The sequence below is a fragment of the Dromiciops gliroides genome, chromosome 3 (assembly GCF_019393635.1).
Source record: "Dromiciops gliroides isolate mDroGli1 chromosome 3, mDroGli1.pri, whole genome shotgun sequence".
Taxonomy (NCBI): Eukaryota; Metazoa; Chordata; class Mammalia; order Microbiotheria; family Microbiotheriidae; genus Dromiciops; species Dromiciops gliroides.
In genome coordinates, this window is record NC_057863.1 from 508,053,437 (window position 1) to 508,064,467 (window position 11,031).

General features: G+C 37.9%; 1 pseudogene; it reads right to left on the bottom strand.

Moving 5' to 3' along the window:
• Window positions 1-4,599: 4,599 nt before the first annotated feature.
• Window positions 4,600-10,365, bottom strand: LOC122747854 (annotated as a pseudogene).
• Window positions 10,366-11,031: the final 666 nt, after the last annotated feature.

Consider the following 11,031-nt stretch of genomic DNA (forward strand, 5'->3'; position numbering starts at 1 on the left):
TGTATGATGAAAAAGGTTAGAACAAAAGTTAAAGACTTGAATATGAAATTACAATATACTATTTCTAAGTGACTTAATGCAATCATATTTAGGTAATTTAAAAATATTTCTGGGGCAGCTAGGTAGTGCAGTGGATAGACCACTGGCCCTGGAGTCAGGAGTACCTGAGTTCCAATCTGGGCCTCAAACACTTAACACTTACTAGCTGTGTGACCCTGGGCAAGTCACTTAACCCCAATTGCCTCACTTTAAAAAAATTAATTAATTAAAAATATTTCTTATGTGTATAAATGTGTATAAATATTCATGTAGGAGACACTTGTTACCTGCCCCTGGGAAACAGGAGAACTGTTACATGGGTGGACTTTGGGCATTGGCTCACTACATTTTGGGGAGCAGCCTTTTTTCCCCATTAGCTGCCTATCTGACTAAGCAGGGGCAGCTTGGTGGTATAGTGGATAGAATATTAGCCCTGAAGTTGGCAGGACATGAATTCAAATCTCACCTCAGACACTTATCAGCTCTGGGACCCTGGGAAAGTCACTTCACCCCAGTTGCTTTAAACCTCCAGGGCCATCTCCAGTCATCCTGACATACATCTTCCCACTGGACACAGATAGCAGGAGAGAGTGTGTCTGGTGACTTTACACAGTCCTGCCTCACTCAAATCTAATTCACTGCAAGTCATGACACCACCCAGATGTTATGGTCCTCTTCAAGAATGAAGGACAAACAACAACAACCTGACTAATCAGTCTGTAGATTTCAGGCATTAATTTCTAAAATGTAAGGATTCCTTCATTCTTCTCTACCAACAGGGCACCCCATGTGGTAAGGTGGGAGGGTCTTAGGGCAAACTTCACCCACTTAGGGAGGTGGCCTTGAATCATGTGCTTAGACTTTGGTACTCTTTCATTCATCCTTTTCATTTCTAGGTATAAGGATCCAGGTCCCTGACATGGATCTCAAACCATGGATATAATGGGAGACCAAAATTCCAGGTGAAATATCAGAGCCAATTAATCAGGGAAGCCCTGAGAAGTAAGGGTTGAGGTTCCAGTTTGATGAGGCTTTGGACTTGAACTTAGGAATAATGCTATTTAGGAATTGATTGAAACCACGAACCTAATTCTCCTCTCCCCAGAGACAGGTAATATATGTGGAATTATAGCCCAAAGGTGTTGAGGAAATGTGGGATTGTTCTTAATATATACTTTTGGAGTAAATATATTTGTAATGCTAATGTGATATTAAACTGAATGATTAGTCACTGGTCCCTAAAAAGGACACAATACAACAGTGTGGCCTGAGGCCAATCACAATAGAAAGGGATCTCTTCAGCCTCCTCTGAATACTAGACAAGTCTGTGGAGGAGGGATGTAACACACCTGGCACTGAGAGAGTAGGGCCATGTTAAGGCATGTTACATAGGATTTCAACTGTTTTCTCTACTTTCAAAGGTCACCATTTGCAGGTTTGAACCAAATAGTGCTTTTGATACATCCATGAAACACTTCACAGATGTTGAGTTTAAAGCATTTGAAAAGCAACTGGTTATTGGTCTTTTTTGCTTTGTTTCTGTTTTAGATTTAGAGTATTGAACATTTATAGTTTTAACAACCATCCTTAATGTAACTTTTCAATATCTTGAACAAATATTTCATTATGTCAGTTCATAAATTTAAAAAATATATTTATTTATTTTGGCAGGGCAATAAGGGCCAAGCAACCTGCCCAAGGCCACATAGCCAGCAAGTGTCAAGTGCCTGAGGCCAGACCTGAATTCAGGTCCTCCTGAATCCAGGGCCAGCACCCCATCCACTGCGCCACCTAGGTCCCCCCATAAATATTTAATAGACAATTTTGCCTAACTTCCATTGAAAAGTTTTCTTAGTACTGATCCCATTTAAGAATGCAATTCTAGTAACATACTTGACATCAAATTGCAGGAGATTATTATAATGATCCTTAACTCTCCATCCTAAAGTTCTTGGTTTTGCCAATATATGCTTGCATTCATACAGATTTTCCTCTTTTGAAACATTATTTTGATAAAAGTTCTGTTGAAATATTACATTTATCTACAAGTTTTAAGTGTTTAAACTTTAGCTCTTAGAAGTTGATATTTCACCCTGATCATATTAAAACACCTTCTGCTTAATTATACTTTTTCTCAGAATCAAATCTACTATCACTTACACATACTGTGTTTATCATGTAGTATTTTGTATTAATGCTGCTTCTATATTCGTCCTATCTCCTTTCCAGTCCAAAGTTTTTTAAACTGTGAGTCATAACACCAATTGGGGTCACATAACTGAATGTTGGGTAGCAAAATAATTGTCAACAGTAAAAGTTTTCTCTATACCTATTTTATATACCTATATACTTAGGGTTGTATAAAATTTAATCCAGTGAAAAGGGGTAGCAAGTGGAAAAAAAATCAGAAACTGTTCTAGTCCACTGTCCCATGAACACAAGTGCCATGTTTTATCTAAACATAGTATTTTCTCTATATTCTATCAGAATGCTCCTACACAGCAGATTCAAATTTCAATTTGTTGAATTAAATTGCATTCAATATTTCCCAAATGTTATGATTGCAAGGGGTCGGGGGGGTGCTTGATGTGTTACATATTGATTCTATCATTTGTCCCCATTTCATTGGTTAAAGATAATAGACATTCTGCAAAGAGAAAGCTGGATCAATATCATGATAATTAATACACCTCTTCAATACCACCTGCTCCCAGGCCCCAGTCTCTTTCTGATTATAGAGGGTGGAAGATGGAAAACTGGCAACCTACTCACAGATCATCCATTCAAGGAAGGCACTCTGGGAAGTCATCTCATCCTTCCTCACCAGGCTGCATTCTTCTAGTGTGTTCATCCCATAGCTTCTTATTTTTATTGTGTCCCCCATTAGATTGTGAACTTCTTGAGGACAAGGACTGTCTTGCTTTTCTTTGTATCCTCAGTGCTCAGAAAATGTGCCTACCAAATAATAAACACTACATACATGTTTATGAACTGACTGATTAGCACAACCCTGCATGACTTGTACATTAATCCATGTATATATGGGCCAGTAATGGATTGTATTTCACTCATCTGAACCTAGCCAGATCTGAGATGTCTTATGCAGCGTGATGAATTATGTAGCCAAACATATTCTTCAAGACAATTTATCACTGAGAATCACCATAATAAATTAGATAAAGGACTAAATTGTGAGTGAGGAAAGCCTAGGTTTAATTCCTGCCTCAAATACTTATAAGCTAAGTGTCCCTGGACAAGTCACTGAGTCTTTTTTATTTGAAGAAATTAGTTTCTTTGTCTGTATCACAGGAGTAAATATAGCACCTAAATAACACTGTTATTGTGAAATTGAAATGAGATTATGTGTATAAATTGCTTTAACAGTTTAAAATGCTGCATATTTTATTTCAGAGCCATAGAAGAAGACAAGCTATATTGGTGACAGGAGTAGCTACAGTGCCAATACATTGCTATTATCTTGAGCATAATACAAATGAAAAAGTGGGCAATATAAAGTAAGAAGCCCAAGGTTCAAAACCTGTCTCACTGATTATCATTTCTATGATCTCAGATAAGTCAGTAATGTCCTTGGATTCTATTTATTTCCCTTTAAAATTAGAAAGTTATACTAGATTGCCTCTGAGGTCATTTTCATCTCTTGACCTATGGCCCCATAGTCCTGATTTTATAAAGAGACGTAGTGATTTAGTGAATAGAGACTTGGAATCAGGAAGACATGAGTATAAATCCCATCACAAATAATTACAAAATGTGTGATTCTAGAAAATCACTTTATCTCTCAGCCTCAGTTTCTTTATCTATATAAAAAAATAATGGCATCTATCTCACAGCAATGTTGTGGGAATCAAATCTTTTCTCTCTCTCACTCTTTCTGTCTTTGTCTCTGTCTCTCCATCTCTATATCTCGTCTCTCTCTTTTTCCATTTCTCTGTCTCTGTCTGTCTCTGTCTGTCTCTCTGTCTCTGTCTCTCTGTCTCTCTCTCTCTCCCCTCTGTACTGTAATGAATGAAAAACCCCAAGAGACAGACTTTCTGGGAAATTAATGTTAATTTATTAATTGGAGTACCGAATGATCAGTAAATTGATGGTTAACAGTTTTTTCTAGGGAACCAAAGACCAAAACCAAACAAATTAAAAACATGGAAAGCCTGAATGTCTTGCCTTAAATACTTTTTGAAAGGGAATGCCCTGACAAATGAAAATGAACCCTGATTGATGGACATTTAATGAGGAGATCGGTTAGAAAATTCAGCTCCTCCTGCTGACAATGTAGCTTAATCATAAGTCTCAGTCACCTCCAGCAATCTGGACAGGGAAATCCATCTAAATCCAGACCACTCTGGTTGTTTTTCTCCTTTGGAGTGGAGTCACCCTAAACTCTCATGGAGGGATAGATACAAAAACAGGGACTCATTTCCCCAGGAGAAGAAGTTGCCTAGATTGGATTTTATTAACACACTAAAGAAAAATTAGGTCTCCTAGCTGGGTGGGGCCCCACCAAAGATTGAAAAACTTGTTTCCTTGAGGTCTAGGATAATCTCATAAATCAGCCATGTCCTTCAGAGACTTATTTTTTACAGGGGCTGGAACTTCAATGAGGAAATAAAGAAAAAACAGAATCCCAAATTAATAATTGGTTATTAATATAATAGTAAAACAATTTCTCTTAGTAGACACATATCTTCAAATCTTAAAACATTATTTAAATGCAAGCTCCTGCTGTTGTTGTTCTTAAAAATAGGATATTCAATTACTTAACTACCAATACTCCCATTTGTTTATCTCTTCTTAATTGGTGGGAACATATTTTGCTTATAGTTTTTAAATCATAAATAATACTTTAAACATTTTGTACATATGCATTGTTTCTTAATGACCTCCTTGAAGTTGTAATTATAGTACTAAGATTGCTGAGACAAAGGGTAAGAATAATTTAGTAACTTTCCTTACAAATTTCTAAATAGTTTTTCTATAATGTGATAGTAGTAAATTAGCATACCTTTCCTCAAACAGACCCTTAAATGATGCTATTCCCTGTCTGTTACTAACTTTGGTTATTTGATAACTATGAAGTGTTATCTATTATATTTATTTGTATTTCTCTGATTTTTAGTGATTTTGACCTTTTTATGATGAGATTTGATAGCTTGTAGATTTTTCTTTAAAAGTTATTGATAGTTTGATCATTTATCTATTGCGAAAAAAATCTCTCATTCCTATATTTATGTTCAAATTCCCTATAGATTGACAAGCTCCAGATAAACCCGTCCACACACATCCAAATAATGCCATAAAAAAATTAAAACCCAGAGCAGGCTAATGCACATAAGAACAGAGTGAGACTATTTCTCAGCAAAAGAGGGCAATTCCAATCAGCTACTGATCAGGCTGAACAGCTCAGCCCACAGTCTGGACCCAGCCAGGACTGGATGGTGCTTCTAGCAGCCATCTGAGTCTTCAGCACCAGCAGCTTCTGAGGCTTCAATCACAGACTGGTGAGGGGGCTCAAAGGTAGGCCAGAGGGAAGTGGAGGCAGTCTCTCCAGGAGTTGGGGCAGAGCACCATGGGTCTGAGCCAGTGGGCTGAATCGAGTAGTGGTGGCTCAGTCGGGGAGGGGTACAGGCACACCAAGCTTCTGACCATAGAGAATCAGAGTTCAATCAGACTTCTGTTTCCAGGTCCAAGAGAAAGGAGTCATGGTTACTCACAGACCAGACAGGCTGAGAAGAAGCCCAATCATCCCCTAGGCCACACTGTAGCTCAAACAGTATGTCCTGGAAGCAGCGGTACACTTTAAGAAGGAGTTAAAAGCCAAGAAATAGTCAGCCAGGATGAGTAGGCAGGGAAAGTAGCAGACCATCAAAAACTTCTTTCGGGGAAAGGTAGACCACAATACACCCTCAGAAGAAGAAGATAATAACAGGGTCAAAGCTCCAACATTCAAAGCTTCCAAGAAAAATATAAATTGGTGTCAAGCCATGGAAGTACTCAAAAGGGACTTTGAAGAGAAAATAGGAGAGATAGAAGGAAGATTTAGAGAAATGGAGGAAAAAATGGAAATAGAAATGAGAGCAAGGAAGGAACGCCATGAGAAAAAGTCAACAGTTTGAAAAGCTAAATGGAAAAAGAAATAGAAAAGCTCTCTCAAGAAAATGATTGCCTAAGAATTAGGATTAAACAAATGGAAGCTAGTGAACCTATGAGAAATCAAGACACAGTAAAGCAAATCCAACCGAATAAAACAATAGAAGGTGATATGAAATATCTCCTTGGAAAAACAGTTGACCTGGAAAACAGGTCATTGGACTACCTGAAAACCTTGACCAAAATAAGAACTTAGAAACCATCCTCCAAGATATTTGTCAGGGAAAATTGCCCTGATATTCTGGAAGCAGAAGGCAAAATAGAAATTGAAAGGCTCCACCAATCACCTACTGAAAGAGATACTGAAAGGAAAACCTCCAGGAATATTATAGCCAAATTCCAGAGCTCTCAGGTCAAGGAGAAAATATTGCAAGTGGCTAGAAAAAAGGAATTCAAATACTGTGGAGTTCCAATAAGGCCAAAAGAAGATCTAGCAGCATCTACATTAAAGGACTGGAGGGCATGGAATATGATATTCCAGAGGTCAAAGGAACTGGGGCTACAGCCATGAATCATGTACCCAGAAAAACAGTTATACTTTTTCAGAGGAAAAGGTGGGACTTCAATAAAAAAAGGACTTTCAGGCATTTGTGGTGAAAAGACCTGAAATAAATAGGAAAATTGACTTTCAAATACAATACCCTAGAGAAGCATAAAAAGATAAACAGGAAAAAGACTTCATGAGGGATTTTATAAGATCAAACTGTTTACATTCCTACATGGGAAGATAATACTCATAAGAACTTTCTCAGTAAGGAATTCACAGAAGACACAGGACTGAACTGAATGTGAAGGGATGATATCTGTAAAGCATTTATGTTTTGTTCTTTGTGGGGCAAATAGGGTGGGGTGTCTTATGTCTGGGACCATATTTGGCCTTGGGGCCTCCTGTGTCCAGGACTAGTGCTTTGTCCACTGTGCTACCTAACTAACCCATGATGACATCTTTAAAATAGGGTTGAGGTGTAGGAGGAATAGACTGGGGGAGGGGAAATGGGGAGAGATGGTCTGGGGAGGGGTAGTTCACATGAAGGAAACAATAAAAAAGCTTATGAAGGGGAGGGGAGGGGAAGAGGGGGAAGGAGTGGGGGAGTGAGTGAACCTTAATATCATCAGAATTGTATCAAAGAGGGTCTAACATACATACTCAAGTAGTTATAGTAATATAATTTTGCCCTGAGGGAGGGGAGGGAGTTAAGGTGGGGAGGGGGGAATAGGGAAGGGTCAGAGGTTGGGAGAGAGAAGTACAATGCAAAACACTTTCAAGGAAGGTGAAGATGTTCGGCATTACTGCACAAGTAAGACATATTGAATTACTTGATTTCAAAGGGAGGGTTGAGGAAGGAGGGAGGAAGAAAAATTTAGAACACAGAATTAGCTCAAAGACGTTAATCTCATCCTAGTGGGCTCAAGGAGGGAATAACATTCACATCCAATTAGGAGGAGTAATCTATTTAACCTTATAGGAAAGTAGGAGGGGAAGAGGATAAGGAAGGAAGGGTGAAAAAAGGGAGTGTGGAGCAGGGGAGGGGACAGTCAGAAGTAAAACACTTTTGAGGAGGAATAGGTTAAAAGAAGATAGAAAATAGAGTAAATATCATGGGAAGGGAATAGGATGGAGGGAAATAGCTATGATGCTTGATTATAATGGCAAAATATATGGTACCCACTTTGCTGGGGTATTATGAAGAAAATTCTCTATCAAGTTTAAGGTACTATATACAGATTATGATGAAGAGGATACTATCAGAAAAACCAGGAAAGACCTATATGAACTGAAGCAGAGTGAAATCTACTGTATACAAAATAATAGCAATAGTGTAAGATGATCTGCTGGGAAGCACGTGGTTATTTTCAGCAAGGCAATGATCCAATATAACCCTGAAGGACTTATGAAAATTGAAATCCATCTACAGAGAAAGAACTGATAGTATCTGAAAACAGATGGAAATACATTTTTAAAAGGTTTTTTTGACAATTCCTTGATCTGATGATTTGTGTTTTTGACTGTTTTCTCTCACAACCTAGCGAATGTGGGAATGTTTTCCATTACTACTCATGTATAACTTATTTTTAAGTGCTTGCGTTCTTGTGGGGGGGTGGGAAGGAAGCAGGAAGAGAAGTTGGAACACAAAGTTTTAAAAAAATTGATGTCCAAATTTGTTTTATTTTTTTTACATATATTTTGGGACATAAAATTCTATTAAACTATTAAAAAAAGAAATATCGGGGCAGCTAGGTGGCGCAGTGGATAGAGCACCGGCCTTGGAGTCAGGAGTACCTGAGTTCAAATCTGGCCTCAGACACATAACACTTACTAGCTGTGTGACCCTGGGCAAGTCACTTAACCCCAATTGCCTCACTAAAAAAAAAAAAAAAATCTATGAAGAAGCATATGAAAAAAAACCACAATACAAACATAAGAGGTCTTGATCATTAGTGACAGCTGCTGCAGCAGCAACAAGAAGGGAGTTAGTGTAATTCTGATGGTCTCCTAATAAGAAGGAAAGATATCTAAACCTTGTAAGTCATGAGGCATGGGAGTCATGTGGAATGGGTGGCTGTAGTCTTGTATGCGGCATATATTAATGTAGCTTGTGTCTACAGTGGGAAGGCTTGGGGTTCTTGACACTGGATTTGCTTGATGAGGCAGATTTAGAATGCCTTTGCTATTTACTGGTGATACAGGAGACACAGAAGGACAGGTTCTTCCTCTTCTATATCTGATGAACTGTCTATAGTGAGGTCAATTACTTCTGCTTCTTATTTTTGTTAGAAGATTGATGTTGAGAAGATACCTGGTGATCCAAGTGAGAGCCCAAGCATCCATCAACTACACTATATGTAGCAGAAACTTCCTGGACCTTCTCTTTTTTAGTCTCATAGGATCCATCCTCTTTAAACTGTATTTCATCACAATCAGTACAATACTTTAGGATTTCCGTAAATAAACCATCAATAATGTTTGTTTGGAGCCTTCTCATCACATACAGGACAAACCCATTTGCTTTTCTTCATTCATTTGAATATGCAGAGTTTCATCAAAACATTGCAGGTGTGAACACGTCAGTGCTCGACATGGAATAGTTAGGCACATTTTAACAAGTGGACAGAGTAGAGAAACCCTTAAACTATTCATAGCTATTTCACTGTCTGAATCCATTGTAAATTTCTCCTTAATTAAAGCTCTAGAATGATCCACATTCCTTATTCCCTTTGCTTGTAGCCTCTGAAGGAAAACCATAGAGGACAACTGTTTTACAAGATATACTGTCGTTTAATAGTTTCTTCATATTTCTGCAGTCCAGAAAGCAACAATGATGTTTGGTACAGTTGTGAACAATTGGACAAGTGAGGTGATATTAATTGGTCAGCTGGTTTGGTTTGATTCCACACCATTTTGGTAGGTGGAAGATAGATAGCCTGGAAGGATATAAGGTTTCCCCATTAACTTTTACACAGAGATTGGGTGGGAAATGATCTTGTGGACTGCTGGTTTTGGATAAACAAAACCTTAGCTAGACCTGTACTGTGAACTTACATTTACTCCCAGAATTATCCATGGAATTACTGATTTGTTGCACTTGTTGTAGAATCAGTGCAAATGCAAAGGAGGTTTCTCAAAAATGCTGACTGTTGTCCAATGTTAGACAGGTGGGCTTTATCAGTTCATCTGTCAGATCATAAAATGAAATAGTAATTTCTGAAGTTTTATAACTTGATGGACAGGGTGAAGAGCAAATGTAAAATGAGGTAGTTCCAGTTCATGTTTAGTTCCCAGAAAATAAACAGGAAGTAATGGTGATGTTGCTGGGTGACCATAATTAGAAAGTTATGCAATAGTAGACAGAGACAAAGTTGCTGGTGTGGGGCTTGAGTGTACATTGGGAATAGATAAGTCAGGGTGTCAGCATTTCCTATAAAGGTCTTTATTTTTCATTTGTACAGCAAGATTGCAGCCAGCCTTTAACAAATGTAGTGCTTTGTGAGTAGTTCATGTTTATGCCCATGCTTGTTCCTTCTGGCATAGCCCAAAAGTACTTGCAGTTCAGAAACTCTAAGACTCATAACCATTTGAAATGCACAGCTTGCCTTCAGTAAGAGCAGCTGTTTCTGTTGAGTTCTTTGTGAGTTCAAGGTCTGGTGGATTTTGAGGATATTGTGTACCTTTACTTCCACACTGTTCACCATCTTGCAACTGTCCTCAGTTTCTTCTTTATAAATGGAAGAATTGGATTAGATAATGTTTATGGTTCCTTGATCCTGATTTTAAAATAAACACAACTTTAAGGGCAATTCACAAATGAGAAAAATAAAGGAAAGAGTTAAGATGTAACCAGTAACACAGTTTAAGTCATTTGTATTTGAAATGGTTTATGTTTTTCATCTACACTCCACGCTCAATATTGACCTTAGAATCACTGACTCAATGTTGGAATAGATCTCAAAATTCAATGAGTCTAACCATATTCTTGAAATATGGATCTTCTGTCTCAAATATTCTTGACACATGGCCATCTAGAGCTTATTTCAACTTCTCTAGCAATGAGAAATGTTCTATCTCATAAGACAGCCCATTGTGATTTAGGACATCAATATCCCTACTTATATGAAACTGAAATTGACCACCTCCCAGTTTCTTCCACCTCCAACCAACCACATGGAACCATGTGAGTTTGCATACAGTGAGCTCTCTAAATTGATTAGCTATTCATTAAAAATGGAATATAATAGCAGAAAATCACTATAATACATTGCTGAATATAGTTCACAGTAACAGAATTTTAGAGTTAGCAAGGACTTTAGTAACCATCTAATTCAATCTTC